Source organism: Zingiber officinale, chromosome 11A (assembly GCF_018446385.1).
Source record: "Zingiber officinale cultivar Zhangliang chromosome 11A, Zo_v1.1, whole genome shotgun sequence".
Lineage (NCBI taxonomy): Eukaryota > Viridiplantae > Streptophyta > Magnoliopsida > Zingiberales > Zingiberaceae > Zingiber > Zingiber officinale.
In genome coordinates, this window is record NC_056006.1 from 26,780,805 (window position 1) to 26,807,167 (window position 26,363).

A 26,363-nucleotide genomic window follows, 5' to 3' on the forward strand; every position below is an offset into this window, starting at 1 on the left:
TGCTGAGTTAGATTTATTATACTGCGTGGTTGATTGTTATGTGTTCCAGCCGCTTGTGGCTGAGTATATATACTGCATGTATTGTTGAATATGGTCACCGGTACAGGGGAGACTCTGTCGAAATTTTTCGGTAGGGTTTTCATGTGGTTTTTAATCACACCGGTTAAGTAGAGTTAGTGGTTAAGTAACGGTCATCCTTAGAGAATAGTAGTAGTAAGAAGGGTGGTCGTTACAGTTGGTATCAGAGCAGTGATCCATTCTCCAGCATCACACACACATCAGCATCATCCTTACCGTCTTCAAGTAAGAAAGTATTTAAATTCTTTCTTTATTCTGCTTTCCTTATTATTAACTGCAGTATAGAGTATTTGTTTTTAAGTGCTTAAGTAAGATGGAAGATTTTGTTTCCCTTTTCTTTATTCATATATATATATGTTTAGAAAGGGTTAGAGAAGCTATTTAGTCTTTTTCCTCTGTATAATTGGATGTCAAGAAGAGGACATCCCCGTACCGTTCGTACTGAGGATCGAGTTCAGGAGAACGAAGAGCCCAGAACCCCTGGGCCTATTCTCTCTGAAGTTGTTGCTCAACTTCAGAGACAAGTAGCGAGCAGTAGCAAGTGATTGCCAATCTAATGACCATCAGAAGCCAGCTCCTCAAACTCCCCCAACCAATAATGTGGAGACCCCAGTGGTGACTGAAGTCCTATCGGTTGTCCTAGAAGTCGCCACAATACCTAGAAGACAAGAAGCATACCTCATCCAGTGGCTGAAGCTGAAACCAGAAAGATTCTCAGGCACGACTGAGCCCTGGGATGCCCAGGCTTGGTTCAAGACATTTGAGAGCACAATGGAGCTTCTTGACTGACCAGAAGTCGAGAAGGTTGATACCATTAAATGTGCCTCTTTCTGCCTATCTGGAGATGCTTGTATGTAGGGGGAGCGAGTTAAGAATAAGAGAGCAGTCAACCAGATGAGCTGGGTTGACTTTGAGATAAAGTTTTACGAAGAAGTCTTCCGTCAACGGATCACCAATAAACAATATGAGAAGCTTATGGAATTCAGACAAAGTGACCTACCAATAGAAGAAGCGGTTAAAAGATTTAACAGGCTAGCTCACCTTTGCCTACAGTTAGTAAGTACAGTGAAAGAACGAGTCAGACTGATGCTCCTAATGCTGAGATCAGAAATAACACCTAATGTGAGTAGTGAAACTCACCGACCATAGAATGGTGAAGAGCTGGTCAGTAGGGCATTAGTGAGCACTATCTGAACAGCATCAAGGCACAACAAATGCAACACAAGTCAGTCAAGATAGAAGACAAGACAGTGGGGAAACAGAGACCCCAATCAAGTAATCAGAATTGGAAGGACAAAGATAACAAGAAAGACCCAGGCAGAAAGATGTTCGGGTAGTCTGAGAGTATCCAGAGGTATTCCCAGAAGAGCTACCTGGACTACCTCCCAACAGAGAAGTGGAGTTTGAGATTGAACTGGTTCCCGGTGTCAGCCCAATTTCAAAAGCTCCGTATCGCATGTCTCCAACAGAGCTGAAAGAACTACACGAACAACTTCAGGAGCTGCTTGACAAAGGCTTCATCCGCCCTAGTCATTCACCATGGGGAGCTCCCGTGTTGTTCGTCAAGAAGAAGGACGGATCTATGCGGATGTGCATAGATTATAGAGCTCTGAATCAAGTGACAATCAAGAACAAGTACCCCCTCCCCAGGATCGACGATCTATTTGATCAGTTGAGAGGGGCGACAGTATTCTGCGCTCTGGGTACCATCAGCTAAAAGTGAAGGAAAGAGACATACCCAGAACGGCTTTCAGGACCAGATACAGACACTACGAGTTCGTAGTCATGCCTTTTGGTGTGACTAATGCACCTGCAGTTTTCATGGACCTGATGAACAGAGTGTTCAGAGAATACCTTGACAAATTTGTCATTGTGTTCATCGACGACATTCTAATCTATTCCAGAACCCCAGAGGAGCATGACACACATTTGAGGATAGTACTGCAGACTCTTCGGCAAAAGCAACTTTACGCTAAGTTCTCAAAGTGCGAGTTCTGGTTAGATCAGGTGGCATTTCTAGGTCACATAATTTCTAAAGAAGACATTCAAGTGGATCCAGCCAAAATAGAAGCAGTCAACAACTAGAGTAGACCCAAGAACGCCAGGGAGATCAGAAGCTTCCTTGGTTTAGCTGGGTACTACAGGAAATTTGTGGAGAACTTTTCCAGGATAGCCTCTCCACTAACAGCCCTCACCAGAAAGAACAAGAAGTTTGAATGGTCAGATAAATGTGAACAGAGTTTCCAAGAGCTCAAGAAGAGACTGACCAGTGCTCCTATTCTGACTGTTCCAGAAAGTGACAGGAGTTTTGACATCTACAGTGATGCTTCCAAGATGGGCTTAGGAGCTGTACTCATACAGGAAGGAAAAGTGATAGCTTATGCTTCCAGACAACTCAAAGATTATGAAAAGAACTACACCACTCATGATCTTGAGCTGGCAGCTGTGGTCTTTGCACTAAAACTCTGGCGACATTATTTGTATGGCGTTCAGTACAGAATTTTCACAGACCATCAGAGTCTTAAGTGCTTCTTCACTCAGAAGGACTTAAACATGAGACAGCATAGGTGGCTAGAGTTGGTCAAAGACTATGACTGTGAAATCCTCTATCACCCAGGCAAAGCTAACAAAGTGGCAGATGCACTAAGCAGAAAATCCAGTGCATCCCTGATGTCTTTGTCATCATTAGCCCTACCACTGCAGAAGGAACTGTTAGATTTCAGAGTCGAAATTATTGAAGGGAAACTCTCTACATTGACCTTAGAGTCAACCTTGCTTGAGGATATACAGAGAAAGCAAAGTGAAGATCCGGATATCCAAAAGATCAAGCAAGGGATACAGAAAGAAGAAGATATTGAGTTTCGAGTATCAGACAGTGGAATTCTTTATCAGGGGAGCCGCCTTTGTGTCCCCAATGATGAAGAACTGAGAAAGAAAATTTTAGAAGAAGCTCATAGTACACCTTATTCCATGCATCCTGGTTCTACCAAGATGTATCAAGGCGTGAAACAGAGATTCTGGTGGTCCGGACTCAAAAGAGATGTAGCTAAATATGTCATTACCTGCCTGACATGTTAGAGGGTCAAAGCAACACCAGAGACAGAGGAGTTCTTGACCTCTTCCAATACCAGAATGGAAATGGGAAGATATATCCATGGACTTCATAACAGGTCTTCTAAGAACCACAAATGGATATGATGCGATATGGGTGATAGTGGACAGATTGACCAAGTCTGCTCATCTCACTCTATAGAGCAGTTGACACAGTTGTATGTTAAAGAGGTGATCAGACTTCACGGGGTTCCTAAATCTATTGTTTCCGATAGAGATGGGCGCTTCACCTCTCACTTTTGGGAGTGTGTTCAGACTACTCAGCACAGCCTTCCATCCTCAGACTGATGGACAGACAGAGCGAGTAAATCAGGTTCTAGAAGATATGCTCAGAGCTTGTGCACTAGATTTCAAAGGAAGTTGGTGCAAGTATCTATGCTTAGCTGAATTTGCCTACAACAATAGCTATCAGGCCACCATCAAGATGACACCTTATGAGGCACTATATGGCAGGAAATGCAGATCACCCATTTGCTGGCAAGAAGCAAGTGAAAGAAGAGAGATGGAAGTGGAACTGGGCATTCAGACAGAGCTGATAGATGAGACTACTCAGGCTATCCAGAAGATCAGACAGAGGATTGAGACTGCCCAGAGTAGACAGAAGAGTTATGTTGACACATGTTGTAGGCCACTTGAATTCCAAGTAGGGGATTCAGTTTTCCTCAAGGTCGCTCCTATGAAGGGAGTGATGAGATTTGGCAAGAAGGGCAAATTAAGTCCTCGTTATGTAGGACCTTACTTGATTACAGAAAGAATTGGGAAAGTAGCTTACAAGCTGGATTTACCACAGGACATGTCGGCAATACATAATGTATTTCATGTCTCCATGCTAAAGAAGTGTCTTCACGACCCGAGCCAAGTGATTCAGCCTCAGTCAGTGCAGATCCAAGAGGATCTTAGTTATGAGAGTAGACCTACACAGATAGTGGACAGAGCAGTCAAGAGATTGAGAAACAAAGAAGTACCACTAGTGAAGGTTGTCTGGCAGAACCAGAAGCACGAGGAAATCACTTGGGAGCGGGAGGACAGTATGAGACAGAAGTATCCAGAGCTATTCTAAGTTCGAGGACGAACTTTTTATAAGGTATGGGGGATTGTAACGACCCAATTTTCCCTATTTCAAGTTCTAAAAGTCCATAAAAATATTTGAAAATACCTTTAAAATATTCTAGAGATTTTTAGAAATTTTTAGAGTATTTTTACGTAATTTTTGGAGTTCGTTTGGTATTTTTACCAAGAGGAAGAAGTTTAAAAAAAAAAGAAGAAATACCTTTAAAATATTCTAGAGATTTTTAGAAATTTTTAGAGTATTTTTACGTAATTTTTGGAGTTCGTTTGGTATTTTTACCAAGAGGAAGAAGTTTAAAAAAAAAAGAAGAAATATGTTGAAGCCAGGTTTTGAACCCATAACCTCGACCCGAGCCAAACCTCAGCCGAAACCAGCCCAACCAGCTGAGCTACAGGATTTTTGTTAACCTTATATGGAGTGAAATATATATATGCAGTAGCTGGAACGTTTGAAATAAATTGGAGAAAAAGGGGCGCGGCTGAGAATCGAAGCACAGACCTCTGGCTTCGAGCAAAGCCCAACGGACCAACTGGGCTAGCGATCGTTGCTAATTAAATAGGCAGCGGCAAATATATAAGCTATAGTTGGAACCAAAAATAACTCTAGTTATAAGGAGAGGATTTAGGTTTCCCGAAACCTAATTTCTTTCTCACCTCTTCTCACGCGGCGTCGGCGATTCCTCTCGGGCAGAAACGAAGCCGCGGCTAGGGCTTCGTCTCCGGCGGCCGGCGAGCACTTTTCTCCAAGAGCTCTTCACACCGTTGAGATCCTCTCGTCGAGGAGAGGTTGTGGGCACGAGGAGGAGCCGAAGGTCGAGCTACCGAAACCCTAGAACCTCTCTTTCTCGGTTGTATGTCCAAGAAAACGAAGGTGAGTTGCTACTCACCTGTAGTAGGATAGCTCCGAGGTTTATTTCTTGTTAATTTCTTTGTTTTCGAAGTTTTGCTTCCAGTTGAAGTTGTTGTCGAGAATCTCAAAGAAAGGAGATTGATTTGTTTGTTTAGCATGTGGTTTGGTTTCTTCAGGCTTTGTAGTTAGGAATTCGGATTCCTTTTTGATGTAGATCTTCCTGTTGGGATCATAATGGGCATGTTTAGTTCATGTGGAGTTTTACAGATTTCTTGAGATTTTTACTACTAGGAAAGGAACATGAGATAGTATAGATTTATCTTTTCTTTAGCATCTAGTTTGGTTATGGTTTGTAGCCATGCTCTATAAAGGTTTTGGGAGTAGTTAACATAAATAGGTAATAATGAATTAGTTTGTTTCATGCTCTGCTTGGGTTAATAATACCATGTGCTATAGATGCCATGCTTAAACTTTTCTTTAATTTAGTTTGGAACAGATTTAATAGAATCATTAACCTCACTTTTAGTTCTCCTAGTAGCAGATATAAAGTCATGTGGTTCTTCCTTCTAAAGTTAATTCTAATTCAGTAGGAAAGGAATAAGAGCAGCCGGTATCTTAGCAATCCAGTTTTGACCAAGTTGTAACTGGCTTAAAGGTTACGATTTTCTTATAAAAGTGTAGCTGTGAATAAGTTTTATATTAGTATTGTTTTAGGTTTACAGTCAGTTTAAATTGGTTGTGTAGCCTTGCAAATCTTGGGTTGTAGTTTTAAGTCATTGTTTGAGTAATGTAGTTCAAATTCCAGAATTTACTTATGTCAAATTGGAGCATGATGTTTAGATATGCAGATTCATGTTTTTTTTTCTTTGGTTAAGCTTTTCAAGTTTAGAGTTGTTTAAGCATATCAGATTTAGAATCTGTTTAACCATTTTCGTTTTGTAGAAGCATTCCTTTATTGGAAATATTAATAAGCATTGTAGTGCAGAATTTTGTAGCATTCACAGCGCAGATTTGTATTAGTCTTATATGCATATTTTCTAGTTTTCATTTGCTATTATTGAGCATGTGCAGTTTTTAATTGCTATGAGTTGAGCATGATCAGTTTTCTTTATTACTAGATACACATGAGCAGTTTCTTTAGTTTTTATTTGCTATTTTAATAAGCATGAACAACCATGTATTCTAGTGGGAAAATAAGAGTTTTATCAAATTCTTTTAGAAGCATTAACAAGTAAAAAGAAAGAAAAAAAAAAGAAAGAAAAGGCCAAGGCCTTAAGTAAATCCCAAAGTCAAGATTTTAGGGATTTTAGCACACAAGGTGCTTATTAATATGCCAAGGCATTTAAAGAAGTAATTAAGATAATAAGTATTTTACTTTTAAGAAGAGGCTAGTACCCGACTTCCAAGGTTGTCGTTAAACAAATCCAGGTGTCCAATTCCAAGGTCTTGGCCCTGGTAGACCAAGGTCTGCTCTTTTAGGATTGGTGGCTCGCTACCCCAACCTATTAGGGAACGCGCATAAATGGTACTAAGCCTGGGCCCAAGAGAAGTTGATTATTATTTTCAAGTATTAAAGTATAAATTTTAAACAAGTGAAATAAAAGAATAAGATTAGAGTAAATGAAGTAAGTTTCACTTTGTTTTAAAGATCAACAAGTTTAGCTTTCTTTTATGCTAGCAACTTTTACATGTTTAGTTTCTTACATGTTATTTATTTGCTAGTTGATGAGCATGTTTTGCTTTATATGTTAGCATTCCAGTTAGTTTGCTTTCTTTATTAGTTTATGAGCATGAGTAGTTATACATGTTATCTTTTCTGTTAGTTGATTTCTTTGCTATTTATGAGCATGAGTAGCTTTACATATTAGCATTCAGTTTTAGCATGTTTTTATTTGTATACATGCATATCGAGTTTTTGTGAGTTAGATAGCGCTCACTAAGCTTTATGCTTATAGACTGCACTTTCTCCTACTGCAGATAAAGAAAAAGGAAAGTTAATATGAAGGAAGGCGACAAGGAGATGCAAGAGGGGTGTGTGATGTCTGCACTATGGAAGTCCTAGGGATCCTTGCGAATAAAATAAATTATGATTTGTTCTTTGAGTTAATTAAGTCTTTATGTGTTAAGGAAATTTGATAAATGTTTATAAGGACACTTGATACTGTGTTTGTTATTCAGTTGTGGTTGTGGATTAGTTTTCCTTTATTATTGCTGAGTTAGATTTATTATACTGCGTGGTTGATTGTTATGTGTTCCAGCCGCTTGTGGCTGAGTATATATACTGCATGTATTGTTGAATATGGTCACCGGTACAGGGGAGACTCTGTCGAAATTTTTCGATAGGGTTTTCATGTGGTTTTTAATCACACCGATTAAGTAGAGTTAGTGGTTAAGTAACGGTCATCCTTAGAGAATAGTAGTAGTAAGAAGGGTGGTCGTTACACAAAAAGTATAAGTCTTTATGACCAAGATGACTTGTATACCTCAAGTCAAAGGAAACTTGCACTTGAGCTAAAATAAGAGCTTCACAGACATATCCATATATATAGATAATCATATAAAGTCTTATAGTGAGTCACTCCAATGAACTAGTTGCCATAACTAGCATCCACGTTTAACTCTCGACATCCCAATGTCTCCAGCCAGTAAGAAAATTACTGCTTAGCAAACCAAGGAGTATAACCCATGCTAATCTTATAGAATTGATGATGTCCGAATACATCAATTTGATGACTAGAAAAATTTTAATACGTTCATAATTGTACATAAAGATAATCACTAGTTGTGATCCAATCATAATTTTTCTCATGCTATGAATTATATTGTGAATATTTTGTAAATGAGTTTATGATAATCAAACTTATAATATGCACTTAAATAGTGAATCTATATTTAGTAAAAATCATAAGGCGATTACCTTAGGACATCCCTCAAAATCTAACACTCCCACATGACCTAATGTCAATTGCCATGGTGTCCAACACCGTAGGTCTCATGGCTCTCAAACTCATTTTGAAGTAGAGGTTCTATAAAAGGATCCACTAGGTTCCTTTCGGTGGGAATTTCTCTCAATTTGTATTTCATTCCTACTCATGATCTCTTGATCATATGATAGCGACGAAGCACATGTTTAAATCGTTTCTTGCTTGGAACCTTTTTAATTTATTATGCTTCTATTTAATATGAATATGAATCTAAACTGGGACTTGGAGTCATCCTTCTCTATCTAGAAACTTGCATCTGTATATCCGCGTATGATCATATCACCATCTCCATATACAAAGAACATATCCTTAGTCTTCTAAAGTATTTAAGGATTGTCTTGACAGCCATCCAGTGATCCATTCCTGGATTAGACTGGTATCTGCTCATAACACTCAGAGCATACGATACATCATGCCTTATATATAATATAGCATACATGATAGATCTGTTGAAGTGTATACTGAAAGCCTAAGTTTTTGTAAACATTTATTATGAATAAAGAATCACATTTGGTCAAATTGTCTACATTTAGTTGTAGTTGTTCAATTAATTTATATTGTAGATAACATAGTATGTGGTGCTACATACAGAAGATGATGTTATCAGTATCTTATAAATTATAAACAGTAGCTCACGACCAAAATGGAAAGGAACAAACCATTGGAAGGTCGTAGTGTAATTAGGAATTAGTTTATCTTGACTATATAATTACACTAGTACACTTAGAGTGTATTGAGTAGGACCATTTGAGGTTGTTTCTTTTATACTGACTTTATAAAGAAACAAATACCTCAGTTATTATGGAAGTGTGTGCTCTTAATCCTAATATAATAACAAGCACATATATTTAATATTTATTTCTTTAATTTATCAATGGGTGAGATTTAGTTCGATAAATCAATAAGCTAGATAAGTTGGGAAATGATATTACTTATAGTGTGTGTTGTTGATTATAGAAGGAAATTGTGTCCTATAGATACTAGGTTGATAATGTCCCCAAGAGGAGCTCATAAGGATTGTCATGTTAAACCCTGCAGGTGGACTTAGTCCGACATGACGATAAGGTTGAGTGGTACTACTCTTGGACTAAGATATTAATTAAATGAGTTGTCAGTAACTCACTTAATTAGTGGACATTCGATATCTTAAACACAGGGAGACTAATACACTCATAATAAGAAGGAGCCCAAAAATGTAATCTGGATTGGTGCGGTAGTTCAATAATAGTTCTCTAGTGAAATGAATTATTATTGATAAAATTAAGTTGTGTGTTCGGGGCGAACACGGGATGCTTAATTTTGTCGGGAGACCAAAACCAATTCCTCCTCTCGGTCCCTATCGTAGCCTCTTATTTATAGAGTACTATACCCACCTATACCCACCTTCTATACCCACCTAAAGGGGGATGGCCAAGCTAGCTTGGAATCAAGCTAGGGTCGGCCTAAGCATGGTTTAGGGTGGCCGGCCCTAGCTTGAACCCAAGCTAGAGGGGGCCGGCCATAATTAAATTAAAAAAGATTTTAATTTTAATTTTTATTATGTGGAAGAAAAAATTTATTACAGAGAATTAAAATTAAAATATCTCTCTTTAAAGGATCTATAAAAAATTAAAAGAAAGACATTAGATCTCTTTCCTTATTTGTAGATTGGAAAGATATTTTATTTTTTCTCTTTGAAAATTATTCACATGATTGAAAATTAAAATTATTGAAATTTCTTTTTATCAACCATGAAGGGATTTTAAAGGGAAATTTTTTTTTTTAAATTTCCAAAGACAAATAAGGAAGTTTTAATTGTTGATTAAAAATTGGCTTATTTGTTCTCCATGAGGTGGCCGGCCACAATTCAATTAATTAGGAAATTTTATTTATTTTTTATTAATTAATTGTTGTCAAGAAAATTAAGGAAATTTTATTGTAATTAAATTTCCTAATTTACCAAGGCTAAGGAATATAAAAGAATGGGTGGGGGTGCCTTCATGGGAACAACCTCTATTATTTCTCTCCCTCTTTTCCTTGGTGTTGTGGCCGGCCATCATCCTCTCCCTCTCTTCCTCTTGTGGTGGCCGAATCCTTCATCTCCCTTGGAGCTCTTGTGGTGGCCGGATACTACTTGGAGAAGAAGAAGAAGAAGGAGAGAAAGCTTGCATCCCTTGGAGCTTGGTTGGTGATTTGTTCTTCATCCTTGGTAAAGCTTCCTTGTTGTGGCCGAACCTAGCTAGGAGGAGAAGAAGGTGGTTGGTGGTTTCTCATCTCGGAAGATCGTTGCCCACACAACGTCCGAGGTTAGAAGAGGAATACGGTAGAAGATCAAGAGGTCTTTCTAGAAGGTATAACTAGTAATTTTTCCTTTCCGCATCATACTAGTTATTTATGGAAATAATACCAAATACAAGAGGCTTACAATTCTAGTATTTCGAATATGTTTTTCGATATTATGTTCTTTTGTTTTATTTTTCCTTGTGATTTGATTGTTCTTTTCGGTTAACCTAAAGTTATTTTAGGAAATTAAATATTAGCTTTCCATAAAAGGTTTTGTCTAGTCGGTGGTGGTTGCTCCCATATCCAAGAAGGTCGTGTGCCTCGCCACGTCAGTACTGGGAACCAATTATGGAAATTAATATTTAATGGAATTAATAACTTAAGGTGATTTGGGTCGAACGTGTTAAGTTCCGCAGGAGACCCAAGTAAAAACCTAAAAGAACGAATAGATTAAGTTTTGGATCAAACGTGTTAAGTTCCGCAGGCGATCCAAAATTTAATTTAAAAGAACACATGGTAGCTAGGAAAAGGTTCAGACCTTTGTATAAAATTTTTGTACAGTGGAACCTCTAGGTTTTCCGAGTAGCAACCAACAATTGGTATCAGAGCTAGGGTTTTGCCTCTGTGTATTTGGTATTAGTTTAATTATGCACATGTCATACATAATTTAGGCAGGATAATAGTAGGATGTGCTAACTTTGTGGATGCAGGATCCAACTATTATGGCTTATAGTTTTATGTGTGTGATTGGACCCTTGGACATGTCAAGGGCATTTATATGTGTGTGCATGATTGTATTATAAAATACAGCAGGAGCTGTATTTAGTTTTATTAGGATTTTATTTTTCATCTAGATACATGTACATTCCTTTTATGGAATATAGGATCAAAATTGTAAAATTCTATTTATGTCGCGGATCGAATCTTGCAAAGCGTGGAACCTTCTGAGGACCAGAGGCACAGCGGAACAAGGAGCAAGATGGATGCGACAGCTAGACCCGGTAGCTGTGGCCAAATATGGCAGCAGCTTGGGATGACAACACACGGAGGACAACTATAGATAAAAGCCATAATAGTTGAAAATTAGATTTTCTATTTATTGCTTTTATATTGTGCTGTGTGTGCATGTTAGTATACATGTTTAGTAGGCTAGCATAGTTAAAATTCCTCATTTATAAATAACTAAGTCGGAGAGGGATTTTTAAGTAAAACCCATGGTCTCCATTACTGGTTTGTAAGTGATGCAAACAAGCTTACGCGTTGGCTCTGAGTGCCTTCCTCCATATCGGATGAGCTTGTTTGTGGATCACTAGAACAGACTTCCATTTTGGATGACTATAGAAAGTTAATTAAAAGCATGTGATCTTCCCCATCGGAAGGGGCATAATTTTATTAATGGACTTAGTGTCAAGTAATGGTATACACTTAGACACATCTAATATTATCCTCCCCATCGGAGTCACTGCTATTATTTGTATGACCAAAGGATACCAACTATTAATTTTATTTGTCAAAAAGTTAGGTTGACAAGATAATAAAATTAATGGGTTAAAACCCTCCTTTTATAAATGTTGAATTTGTATACGTCCACACTATCGTGGCATATAAAATTCACGGTGGTTTGAGGTGTTGGTTAATTTAAAATAGTATTGTTTGAGGAATCAATATTATTCTAAATTTAGAGTTCTGACCAAAAGTTATTTGTGATTCTTATGATGACTTTCAACCCACTGTCCATCATACTTCAACAGAATAGACTTACTGGACCTAATTACATAGATTGGAAAAGGAACCTGGACATTGTCCTTACTGCTGAAAGCTATAAATTTGTACTGACTGAGCCTTGTCCTGAAGCACCTACTGGTGAATCTACCCAAGAGGAGATTGAATATCATAGGAAATGGGTAAAAGCATATGAGATGGCGCAGTGTTACATTTTGGCTTCAATGTCAAATGTATTGCAACATCAGCATCAAGATTTACCAACAGCCTATGATATTATGAACAATCTCAAGGAACTCTTTGGTCATCAGGATAGGGCTTCTAGATAAGAAGCCATGAGAAAGATAATGACAGCCACCATGCAAGAGGGTACTCCTGTGAGGGATCATATCCTAAAGATGATGGCTTATCTGAACGAGATACAGATCCTTGGAGGAGAAATTGATGGGGAAACCCAGATCGATATGATCCTCCAAACACTACCTAGAAGTTTTGAGCAATTCTGCCTGAATTACAATATGAACAAAAGGGTATATTCATTGGCGGAACTACTGACAGAACTTCAGGTAGCAGAAGGATTGTTTCGTCACAACTCTCATATTCACTATGTTGAAAATGGTTCTACTTCTAAGCCGAAAGGAAAGAAGAAGAAGAAACAAGTTGGTTCAGCAAAGAAAGTGAATAAATCTCAGAGTACAGGACCTAAAGCTGGAATGAAGAAGCCGAAGGGCAAGTGCTTCATCTGCAAGCAGTCAGGGCATTGGAAGGCGGATTGTCCTCGTAGGAATCAGAACAACAAAGGTATATCTCATGCTCTAGTTGTTGAAACATGTTTAGCGGTGTTATCTACCAGCACCTGGTGTGTAGATACAGCAACCACTGATCATGTCTGCAATTCCTTGCAGGGGTTCCAGGAAACCCGACGACTAACTGAAGGAGATATTGCAGTGGGAGACGTCTACTTATCTTTTAGTAGAAATAAAAATTTGGTTTTAAGAAATTGTCTTTATGTACCCAGTTTTAGAAAGAATTTAATTTCAGTTTCTAAACTGTTTTTAGATGGATATTCAGTTTCTTTTAGTAACGATGTAGTTATTATGAGAAATAAAGTGATTATCTTTTCTGGTACATTAGTTGGCAATTTATATATTTTAAATCCAACTTCTCCCACAAAGCAAAACAAGAAAATTTATAACTCATCTTCTAACTCAAATAAGAGAAAAGAACCTTCGGAAATGAACCAAGCATATCTTTGGCATCTAAGGCTTGGTCATATTAACTTAAGTAGGATTCAGAGGCTAATAGCCGATGGACTTTTGGGTTCATTAGAGTTGGAAAATTTTCCAACTTGTGAATCTTGCTTGGAAGGTAAAATGACCAAGAGGCCGTTCAAGGCCAAGGGGTATAGAGCCAAAGAAGTGTTAGAATTGGTTCATTCTGATTTGTGTGGTCCTATGTCTGTCCAGGCAAGAGGTGGTTTTGAATATTTTGTCTCTTTTATAGATGATTATTCAAGATACGGATATATTTACCTAATGCGCCGCAAGTCCGAGTGCTTTGATAAGTTCAAAGAATACAAGGCTGATGTGGAGAAACGACTAGGTAAAAGTATCAAGACACTACGATCTGATCTTGGTGGCGAATACCTCTTAGGAAAGTTTAGGAATTACTTATCAGATACCGGAATTCAATCCCAATTGTCTGCACCTGGAACACCCCAACAGAATGGTGTAGCAGAACGAAGGAATAGGACTCTTATGGAGATGGTTAGATCGATGATGAGTTATTCAGAATTACCAAATTCATTTTGGGGATATGCTCTGGAAATAGCAGTATACGTTCTGAACTTAGTACCTTCTAAATCAGTTTCTTCTACTCCCACAGAATTGTGGAATGGGCGAAAACCCAGTCTAAGACATATTCGGATTTGGGGTAATCCAGCACATGTGCTGAAACCAGATGCTGATAAGTTAGAATCTCATACAGAAGTTCGAGTGTTTGTAGGATATCCCAAAGGAACGAAAGGAGGTTTATTTTATAGTCCTAAAGATCAGAAGGTCATTGTTAGCACCAATGCCCAGTTTTTAGAAGAAGACTATATAATGGATCACAAACCCAGTAGTAAAGTTATTTTAGAAGAACTAAGAGAGGACACGTCTACTTTAATACCAACAGTACAAGATGAAGTACCACAAGAAACTGCAACACGTGTCACACATGATACACAACCACAGACAGTGCCTCGTCGTAGTGGGAGGGTTGTAAGGCAGCCTGAGAGATTCATGTTTTTGGGAGACTCTTCGGACTTGATCCCGGGTAAACATGAACCTGATCCCCGAACATATGATGAAGCACTCCAAGATATAGATGCAGCATCTTGGCAAAAGACGATGAATTCTGAAATAGAGTCTATGTACTCTAATAAGGTCTGGGAGCTTGTAGAACCACCTGATGGTGTAAAAGCCGTTGGATGCAAGTGGATCTACAAAAGGAAAAGAGGGACAGACGGGAAGGTAGAAACCTTCAAAGCTAGGCTTGTTGCGAAAGGGTACACTCAGAAAGAGGAAATCGATTATGAGGAAACCTTTTCACCGGTAGCCATGCTTAAGTCTGTAACGACCCAATTTTCCTTATTTCGAGTTCCAAATGTCCATAAAAATATTTGGAAATGCTTTTAAAATATTATAGAGATTTTTAGAAATTTTTAGAGTATTTTTATGCAATTTTTGGAGTTCATTTGGTATTTTTACCAAGAGGAAGAAGTTTAAAAAAAAATAAATAAATGTGTTGAAGCTAGGTCTCGAACCCGAACCCGTGACCTCGGGTCAGACACGACCCAACCGGACGCAGCTCGACCAGCTGAGCTAGCGAGTTTTTGTTAATTATATATGGAGCAATATATAAATAAGTAGTAGTTAGGAATAGAGAATAAATAGGAAGGAAAATAGTTGCAGCCGAGACTCGAACCCGCGAGCCCTGACTTAGTCAAAGCGTAGCCAACCAACCGGTCTACGAAAGCTTTGTTAACTATATAGGAGGTGGAATATATTTAAGCTATAGTTAGAGCGTTTTGAATAAAGGGGAATAAAAGTGCGCGGCTGGGATTCGAACCCATGAGCTGGGCTTTAAGCAAAACCGGCCCAAACCAGCTGAGCTACACGGACTTTGTCAACCTAATATAGAGAGAATTGGTATTAAAGTGTAGTTGTGATTAAACCCGAATATAAGAAAGGGTATTAGGTTTTTATTTTCAGAAAAACCAAAAATTTTCTCTCAAAATCTCTTCTCTTCTCTTCTCGCAACGGCGCCGGCTCTTCTCGGGCAAAAACTACAGCCAAGGCTAGGGTTTCTCCGGCGGCCGGCGACGGTCAAATCCGAGAGCTTTGCATCTCTTCACGTTCCTCTCGGCAAGGTGGACGCATAGGCACAAGAAGAGGTCAGGAACTCAAGCATCTCAGCAACCCTAGAAGCCCTTCCTCTCCTCGGTTGTAAGTCCAAGAACCCTCGGTAAGTACTACTCACCTGCGGTAGGAGTTGTTTCCGGCTTTGTTTCTCTTTGTTTTTGAATTTGCCGTGATCTTCAAAGAAAGCATAGGGATGAGTTCTAGTTTTCTACCGTGCCATCCATTCTGGGAAGAATTGCTTCATTTGGTTTTTTTTTCTCCAGAACTTTATTAGTAAAAAATCATGATGTTAGGGTTTGCTGCCGTGAGGTGATTGTTTCGGTTTTTGCTGTGCCTCAGTTCCAAGAGGACTATGTTTTGGATGGCTATAGATTTTGGGCTGTGGGAGATGATGATGTTAGGGATCTTAGAACAAGTTCATAACACTTCTTGTTTTGTGTCAATCGGATGAAATAGAATTGGGGAATTTAGAGTTGCCTTACAAGAAAGGAGTTAAGCTGTGAATTTTGATGTTTATGCTTGTTTTAGCTTTACAGTAAGTTGAATCTGACCTTATGCAAAGGAAATGAATGTAGAACCGGATTATGTTTTCCTATTAGCCAGTGCAGAACCGGATTATACTTTGCCTATTAGCAAGTGCAAACTTAGTCTAGCTTCTTTAAACAAGTGTAGAATCGTTTATATTGTAGTGTTGTTTCTAATAGCAGTGAAAATTTGGTTGCTTGTTTATTTTATAAACCCGAGCAATTTTATTGTTATGTTAGTAAGTGCAGAATACATCCTTACTGTCATTAGAAGCAACCTTTCCTTATACTTTGCTTAATTGAAAATAATTCAACATGAGTAGATTTTAGTGATACATGCTTTAGTATATCATGCGTAGATGTTTGATAACAGCAGTATCCCTTCTTATATCTCGGTTTCCATGAAAGGTGCTTATTTCCAATTATGTTAAGGATTATAGCATGTAGTAGTACGCTGATTGAGTTTCCCTTGCCACTAAATGAGCATGCACAACTTAGTATACTAGTAAGTTTGGATAGATTATTTGTTACTGTTTTAAGGGCAAGAATAACCTTGTTATAATAGTTCAGAGTTAGTTTATTTTGTCCTACTTTACACCATGTATAGAAAGCTTAAAGTCACTTCCTTTTGCTCCATTTTATAGCATAACTAGCAAGTTTGAATTAGCTTTCTTTTGCTCTATTTTATAGCATGATTAGAAAGTTTGATTTAGTTTTCTTTTGCTCTATTTTATAGCATGATTAGTAAGATTAGATTAGCTTTCTTTGCTCTTATCACAGCATGTTTTAAAAGTTCAAACTAGCTCTCTTTTGCTCTATTCTAGAGCATGATTAGTAAGTTCAGATGTGCTTTCTTTTCCTTTGTTTTACAGCATGTTTAGAAAGTTCAGATTTGCTTTTCTGTTGCTTTCTTTTATAACATGCTTAGAGAGAGTCTAGATTTGTTTTCCTTGTATTGTTTTTATATAGCATGTTTAGTTAATTGTAATCCTACACTTGTTAGGGATATCTAAAGGATTCCAATAAACTCTAATAAAGGATTATGAGAAAACTGGGTAAAAAGAAAAAGACTAGAGTCTAGTTAAAAAGAGATAACTAGTAAATTAAAGTAAGAGGCTAGTACCCGACTTCCGAGGTTGTCGTTAAACAAATCCAGGAGACCAATTCCGAGGTCTTGGCCCTGGTAAGACCGAGGTCTTTATCCTCATAGGGCTGGAGGCTCGCTACCCCAGTCACTATTAGAGAGCGCGCAAAACAAAGATGGTACTAAGCCTGGGCCCAAAGAAGAAAAGAAAAAGAAGAAGAAGAAAAGAAAAGTTAAGAAAAAAGAAGAAAGAAAGAAGAAGAAAGTAAAAGATAGAAATTAAATGATTAATTTCTATTACAAGGATATATAAGAAAATATAATAAGTTTTATGCTTAGAATAAATAAAAAGTTAGTTTCTTTAATTCTAAGCTTACAGTGTTCATTTCTTATTATCCTGTTAGATAGTGAGCATATTTAGTATTCAGTTTCATTTTCTGTATACCATGAGCACATGCAGATTTGCTTTAGCATTTCAGTTTCAGTATTATTGCATTACTTTTATGCACTTCGAGTTTTTGTGAGATAGATTAGTACTTACTAAGCGTTTTGCTTATAGATCTATTTTCTTTCCTCCTACTGCAGATAAAGGAAAAGCTAAGATATGAAGGGAGACGACAGGATGGTGGTGGTGATGAAGGTGTGTGGTGACTGGACTGTGGAGAGATCCAGAAGTAGCTGGCAAAATTGTCAAGACTTTCTTTTAATTCTCTGTTAATTTTATATTAAATTTGGGATTGTAGTTGAGTTTATTTCCGCATGTCTAGCTAGTCTCTTTCATTATTTGTGGAGTGCGGTAGTCATTGCTATTGCTAGAGTAGTTTCTTTGTTTTTATTGTGATTTTTATTACTGCGTGGTTGTGGAAAAATATGTTCCAGCCGTCTGTGGCTGCGTATACTATGTTTGTATTATAGATTTGGTCACCGATACAGGGGAGACTCTGCCGAAATTTTTCGGTAGGGTTTCCATGTGATATTTAATCATACCGGTTAAGTAGAGTTAGTAGTTAAGTAACGGTCATCCTTAGAGAGTAGTAGTAGTAAGAAGGGTGGGTTGTTACAGTTGGTATCAGAGCCAAGTTCCATTCTCCAGCATCACACACACATCAGCATCATCCTCGCCGTCTCCAAGTAAGAAAGTATTTAAATCCTTTCTTTATTCTGCTTTCCTTATTATTAACTGCAGTATAGAGTACTTGTTTTTTTTTAGTACTGAAGTAAGATAGAAGATTTAGTTTCCCTTTTCTTTATTCATATTTATGTATGATTAGAAGGGTTAGAGAGAGGATACCAAGTCTTTTCTTTGCATAATTAGATGTTAAGAAAAAAGATGTCCTCGTACTGTTCGTACTGAGAACCAAGATCAGGAGAACGAAGAGCTTAGATCAACTGAGCCCAATCTCTCTGAAGTTGTTGCCTAACTCCAGAGACAAGTAGCAGAACAGCAGCAAGTGATTGCCAATCTGATGGCAAACTAGCCAGCAGTTCCTTCCCCTCCTCCAGCTATCACTGCAGAGGCTCCAGTAGTAATTGAGACTCCACCAGCTACTCAGGGAGTCGGCACCGCACCCCAGAGACCAGAAGCTTATCTTATACAGTGGCTAAAGTTGAAACCAGAGAGCTTCTTAGGCACGACTGAGCCCTGGGATGGCCAGGCTTGGTTTAAACACTAGAGAGCACTATGGAGTTTCGTGACTGGCCAGAAGTCGAGAAGGTCAAGTGCACCTCTTTCTGCCTGTCTAGAGATGCTCGTATGAGGTGGGAGAGGATAAAGATCAAGAGAGCAGCCGATCAGATGAGCTGGGCAGATTTTCAGTTAGAGTTCTATGAAGAGTTCTATCACCAACAAGCACTATGAGGAGTTTATAGAGTTCAAGCCAGTCAAGATAGAAGACAAAATAGTAGGGAGTCCGGAGCCCCAGTCAAGTAAGTGCAGAAGAACAGAAAGAAGGTAAGAAAGAGGGGGTTCGGGTGGTCTGTGAATATCCCGAGGTATTCCCAGCAGATCTACCTGGACTACCTCCAAATAAATGAGTGGATTTGAGATTGAATTGGTTCCTGGAACCGGTCCAATTTCAAAAGCTCCGTATCGAATGTCTCCAGCAGAGCTGAAGGAGTTACAAGAACAACTACAGGAGTTACTTGACAAAGGCTTCATTCGCCCTAGTCATTCACCCCAGGGAGCTCCAGAGTTGTTCGTTAAGAAGAAAGACGGATCCGTGCTAATGTGCATAAATTTCAGAACGCTGAGCAAAGTAGCAGTTAAGGACAAGTACCCCCTTCCCAGGATCGATGACTTATTTGATCAGTTAAGAGGAGCAACAGTGTTCTCAAAGATAGACCTGCGCTCTGGGTACCATCAGCTGAAGGCGAAAGAAAGAGATATACCCAGAACAACATTCAGAACCAGATATGGACACTACAAGTTTGTAGTCATGTATTTTAGTGTGACTAATACACCAGCGGTCTTCATGGACTTAATGAACAGAGTGTTCAGAGAATATCTTGACAAATTTATCATCGTATTCATCGACGACATTCTGGTCTATTCAAGGACCCCAGAGGAGCACGACATGCACTTGAGGATGGTATTGCAGACTCTGCAGCAAAAGCAGCTTTATGCTAAATTCTCAAAGTGTGAGTTCTGGTTAAATCAGGTGGCGTTTTTAGGTCACATTATTTCTGAAAAAGGTATTCAAGTGGATCCAGCCAAGGTGGAAGAGGTCAACAACTGGAGTAGACCCAAGAACGTCAGAGAGATCAGAAGCTTCCTTGGTTTAGCTGGATACTACAGGAAGTTCGTGGGGGACTTTTCCAGGATAGCCTCTCCACTAACAACCCTCACCAGAAGGAACAAGAGATTCGAATGGTCAGATAAATGTGAGCAGAGTTTCAAAGAGCTAAAGAAGAGATTGATCAGTGCTCCCATTCTGACTGTTCCACAGAGCGACAAGAGTTTTGACATCTACAGTGATGCTTCCAAGATGGGCTTAGGAGCTGTACTCATGCAAGAAGGAAAAGTCATAGCTTATGCTTCCAGACAAGTCAAAGATTATGAGAAGAACTACCCTACTCATGATCTTGAGCTGGCAGCTGTGGTTTTGCACTGAAACTCTGGCGACATTATTTGTATGGAGTTTAGTGTAGAATCTTCACAGATCATCAGAGTCTTAAGTACTTCTTCACTCAGAAGGACTTAAACATGAGACAGCGCAGGTGGTTGGAGTTGGTCAGAGATTACGACTGTGAGAATCTCTACCACCCAGGCAAAGCTAACAAAGTGGCAGATGCACTAAGCAGAAAGTCCAGTGCATCCCTGATATCTCTGTCATTATTAGCCCTGCCACTGCAGAAGGAGTTGTCAAATTTTGGACTTGAAATTATTTACGGACAGCTCTCCGCATTGACCTTAGAGTCTACCTTGCTTGAGGACATACAGAGAGAGCAAAGTGAAGATCATACAGAGGATTGAGACTGCCCAGAGTAGACAGAGGAGTTATGCTGACAACCGCCGTATGCCATTGGAATTCCAAGTAGGAGATTCAGTTTTCCTCAAGGTCGCTCCTATGAAGGGAGTGATGAGATTTGGCAAGAAGGGCAAATTAAGTCCTTGCTATGTAGGACCTTACCTGATTATAGAGAGGATTGGGAAAGTAGCTTATAGGCTGGACTTACCACAAGACATGTCAGCAATACACAATGTATTTCATGTCTCCATGCTAAAGAAGTGTCCCCATTACCCGAGCCAAGTGATTCAGCCTCGATCAGTGCATATCCAAGAGGATCTTAGTTATGAGAGCAGACTTACACAGATAGTGGACAGAGCAGTCAAAAGACTAAGAAATAAAGAAGTACTACTAGTGAAGGTCATCTGGTAGAACCAGAAGCACGAGGAAGTCACTTGGGAGCGTGAGAACAGTATGAGACAGAAGTATCCAGAGCTATTCTAAGTTCGAGGACGAACTTTTTATAAGGTATGGGGGATTGTAACGACCCAATTTTCCTTATTTCGAGTTCCAAATGTCTATAAAAATATTTGGAAATGCTTTTAAAATATTATAGAGATTTTTAGAAATTTTTAGAGTATTTTTATGTAATTTTTGGAGTTCATTTGGTATTTTTACCAAGAGGAAGAAGTTTAAAAAAAAAATAAATAAATGTGTTGAAGCTAGGTCTCGAACCCGAACCCGTGACCTCGGGTCAGACACGACCCAATCGGACGCAGCTCGACCAGCTGAGCTAGCGAGTTTTTGTTAATTATATATGGAGCAATATATAAATAAGTAGTAGTTAGGAATAGAGAATAAATAGGAAGGAAAATAGTTGCAGCCGAGACTCGAACCCGCGAGCCCTGACTTAGTCAAAGCGCAGCCAACCAACCGGTCTACGAAAGCTTTGTTAACTATATAGGAGGTGGAATATATTTAAGCTATAGTTAGAGCGTTTTGAATAAAAGGGGAATAAAAGTGCGCGGCTGGGATTCGAACCCATGAGCTGGGCTTTAAGCAAAACCGGCCCAAACCAGCTGAGCTACACGGACTTTGTCAACCTAATATGGAGAGAATTGGTATTAAAGTGTAGTTGTGATTAAACCCGAATATAAGAAAGGGTATTAGGTTTTTATTTTCAGAAAAACCAAAAATTTTCTCTCAAAATCTCTTCTCTTCTCTTCTCGCGACGGCGCCGGCTCTTCTCGGGCAAAAACTACAGCCAAGGCTAGGGTTTCTCCGGCGGCCGGTGACGGTCAAATCCGAGAGCTTTGCATCTCTTCACGTTCCTCTCGGCAAGGTGGACGCATAGGCACAAGAAGAGGTCAGGAACTCAAGCATCTCAGCAACCCTAGAAGCCCTTCCTCTCCTCGGTTGTAAGTCCAAGAACCCTCGGTAAGTACTACTCACCTGCGGTAGGAGTTGTTTCCGGCTTTGTTTCTCTTTTTTTTGAATTTGCCGTGATCTTCAAAGAAAGCATAGGGATGAGTTCTAGTTTTCTACCGTGCCATCCATTCTGGGAAGAATTGCTTCATTTGGTTTTTTTTTCTCCAGAACTTTATTAGTAAAGAATCATGATGTTAGGGTTTGCTGCCATGAGGTGATTGTTTCGGTTTTTGCTGTGCCTCAGTTCCGAGAGGACTATGTTTTGGATGGCTATAGATTTTGGGCTGTGGGAGATGATGATGTTAGGGATCTTAGAACAAGTTCATAACACTTCTTGTTTTGTGTCAATCGGATGAAATAGAATTGGGGAATTTAGAGTTGCCTTACAAGAAAGGAGTTAAGCTGTGAATTTTGATGTTTATGCTTGTTTTAGCTTTACAGTAAGTTGAATCTGACCTTATGCAAAGGAAATGAATGTAGAACCGGATTATGTTTTCCTATTAGCCAGTGCAGAACCGGATTATACTTTGCCTATTAGCAAGTGCAAATTTAGTCTAGCTTCTTTAAATAAGTGTAGAATCGTTTATATTGTAGTGTTGTTTTTAATAGCAGTGCAAATTTGGTTGCTTGTTTATTTTATAAACCCGAGCAATTTTATTGTTATGTTAGTAAGTGCAGAATACATCCTTACTGTCATTAGAAGCAACCTTTCCTTATACTTTGCTTAATTGAAAATAATTCAACATGAGTAGATTTTAGTGATACATGCTTTAGTATATCATGCGTAGATGTTTGATAACAGCAGTATCCCTTCTTATATCTCGGTTTCCATGAAAGGTGCTTATTTCCAATTATGTTAAGGATTATAGCATGTAGTAGTATGCTGATTGAGTTTTCCTTGCCACTAAATGAGCATGCACAACTTAGTATACTAGTAAGTTTGGATAGATTATTTGTTACTATTTTAAGGGCAAGAATAACCTTGTTATAATAGTTCAGAGTTAGTTTATTTTGTCCTACTTTACACCATGTATAGAAAGCTTAAAGTCACTTCCTTTTGCTCCATTTTATAGCATAACTAGCAAGTTTGAATTAGCTTTCTTTTGCTCTATTTTATAGCATGATTAGCAAGTTTGATTTAGTTTTCTTTTGCTCTATTTTATAGCATGATTAGTAAGATTAGATTAGCTTTCTTTGCTCTTATCACAGCATGTTTTAAAAGTTCAAACTAGCTCTCTTTTGCTCTATTCTAGAGCATGATTAGTAAGTTCAGATGTGCTTTCTTTTCCTTTGTTTTACAGCATGTTTAGAAAGTTCAGATTTGCTTTTCTGTTGCTTTCTTTTATAACATGCTTAGAGAGAGTCTAGATTTGTTTCCCTTGTATTGTTTTTATATAGCATGCTTAGTTAATTGTAATCCTACACTTGTTAGGGATATCTAAAGGATTTCAATAAACTCTAATAAAGGATTATAAGAAAACTGGGTAAAAAGAAAAAGACTAGAGTCTAGTTAAAAAGAGATAACTAGTAAATTAAAGTAAGAGGCTAGTACCCGACTTCCGAGGTTGTCGTTAAACAAATCCAGGAGACTAATTCTGAGGTCTTGGCCCTGGTAAGACCGAGGTCTTTATCCTCATAGGGCTGGAGGCTCGCTACCCCAGTCACTATTAGAGAGCGCGCAAAACAAAGATGGTACTAAGCCTGGGCCCAAAGAAGAAAAGAAAAAGAAGAAGAAGAAAAGAAAAGTTAAGAAAAAAGAAGAAAGAAAGAAGAAGAAAGTAAAAGATAGAAATTAAATGATTAATTTCTATTACAAGGATATATAAGAAAATATAATAAGTTTTATGCTTAGAATAAATAAAAAGTTAGTTTCTTTAATTCTAAGCTTACAGTGTTCATTTCTTATTATCCTGTTAGATAGTGAGCATATTTAGTATTCAGTTTCATTTTCTGTATACCATGAGCACTTGCAGATTTGCTTTAGCATTTCAGTTTCAGTATTATTGCATTACTTTTATGCACTTCGAGTTTTTGTGAGATAGATTAGTACTTACTAAGCGTTTCGCTTATAGATCTATTTTCTTTCCTCCTACTGCAGATAAAGGAAAAGCTAAGATATGAAGGGAGACGACAGGATGGTGGTGGTGATGAAGGTGTGTGGTGACTGGACTGTGGAGAGATCCAGAAGTAGCTGGCAAAATTGTCAAGACTTTCTTTTAGTTCTCTGTTAATTTTATATTAAATTTGGGATTGTAGTTGAGTTTATTTCTGCATGTCTAGCTAGTCTCTTTCATTATTTGTGGAGTGCGGTAGTCATTGCTATTGCTAGAGTAGTTTCTTTGTTTTTATTGTGATTTTTATTACTGCGTGGTTGTGGAAAAATATGTTCCAGCCGTCTGTGGCTGCGTATACTATGTTTGTATTATAGATTTGGTCACCTGTACAGGGGAGACTCTGCCGAAATTTTTCGGTAGGGTTTCCATGTGATATTTAATCATACCGGTTAAGTAGAGTTAGTAGTTAAGTAACGGCCATCCTTAGAGAGTAGTAGTAGTAAGAAGGGTGGGTTGTTACAAAGTCTATCTGGATACTCTTATCCATTGCTGCTCTTATGAATTATGAGATTTAGCAAATGGATGTCAAGACAGCTTTCCTTAATGGAAGTCTTGAAGAGAACATCCATATAAAGCAACCAGAAGGGGTTCATTGAAAAAGGCAAAGAGCATCTAGTGTGCAAGCTCAATCGGTCCATTTATGGACTAAAGCAAGCTTCAAGATCTTGGAACATCCAGTTTAATGAAGTAATCCAGTCATATGGATTTATTCAAAGTCTGGATGAGTCTTGTATATATAAGAAGTGTAACGGAAACGTGGTGGTATTTCTTGTACTATACGTAGATGATATTTTGTTAATTGGCAACAATGTCAAGGTATTATCAGATGTAAGGGTATGGTTGTCCAAACAATTTGATATGAAGGACTTAGGAGAGTGTGCACACATTCTTGGGATCAAAGTAATAAGGGATCGCAAGAAAAGAATGTTGTGTCTGTCCCAAGCTTCATATATAGATACAATCCTTGCTCGTTTTAGCATGCAGGATTCCAAGAAAGGTTTCTTACCTTTTAGGCATGGAATAGCTCTATCTAAAGAGTTGTCTCATAAGACATCAAAGGAGATAGAAGACATGAAAGCAGTTCCTTATACCTCGGCTGTAGGAAGCCTTATGTATGCAATGCTATGTACGAGACCTGATATTTGTTTTGCCGTGGGCATGGTCAGCAGATATCAGAGTAACCCTGGACAAGGACATTGGACTGCGGTAAAACATATATTAAAGTACCTGAGAAGGACTAGAGATTATATGCTAGTTTACCTAGCAGACGATTTGCTCCCTGTGGGTTACACGGATTCAGATTTCCAACAGATAGGGACAACAGTAAGTCTACATCAGGCTATGTGTTTACTTTAGGAGGTGGAGCCATTTCATGGAGGAGTGTTAAGCAGAAATGCATTTCGGACTCAACCATGGAAGCTGAGTATGTAGCAGCCTCTGAGGCAGCTAAAGAAGTAGTATGGCTCAGGAACTTTCTAATGGACTTAGATGTGATTCCTGGCTTGCCCAAAATCATCACAATTTATTGTGATAATAGTGGTGCAGTTGCAAACTCGAAGGAACCACGAGCTCATAAGGCAAGTAAACATATAGAGCGCAAGTACCACCTGATACGAGATATCGTGAAGCGAGGAGAAGTTGTCATCGCCAAGATTGCATCAGCGGATAACCTGGCAGATCCTTTCACTAAGGCCCTTCCAGCGAAAGCTTTCGATCGGCATGTGGAGGGAATGGGAATCAGATGTATGGTAGAAGATACGGCAGCTTAGTCATTAGTATAAGTGGGAGCTTGTTGGAGTGTATACTGAAAGCCTAAGTTTTTGTAAACATTTATTATGAATAAAGAATCACATTTGGTCAAATTGTCTACATTTAGTTGTAGTTGTTCAATTAATTTATATTGTAGATAACATAGTATGTGGTGCTACATACAGAAGATATTGTTATCAGTACCTTATAAATTATAAACAGTAGCTCACGACCAAAATGGAAAGGAACAAACCATTGGAAGGTCGTAGTGTAATTAGAAATTAGTTTATCTTGACTATATAATTACACTAGTACACTTAGAGTGTATTGAGTAGGACCATTTGAGGTTGTTTCTTTTATACTGACTTTATAAAGAAACAAATACCTCAGTTATTATGGAAGTGTGTGCTCTTAATCCTAATATAATAACAAGCACATATATTTAATATTTATTTCTTTAATTTATCAATGGGTGAGATTTAGTTCGATAAATCAATAAGCTCGATAAGTTGGGAAATGATATTACTTATAGTGTGTGT

At 38.4% G+C, this 26,363-nt stretch overlaps 1 pseudogene; it reads left to right on the forward strand.

Moving 5' to 3' along the window:
- Window positions 1-26,363, forward strand: part of LOC122030860 — a 79,296-nt pseudogene that overhangs the window by 8,049 nt on the left and 44,884 nt on the right.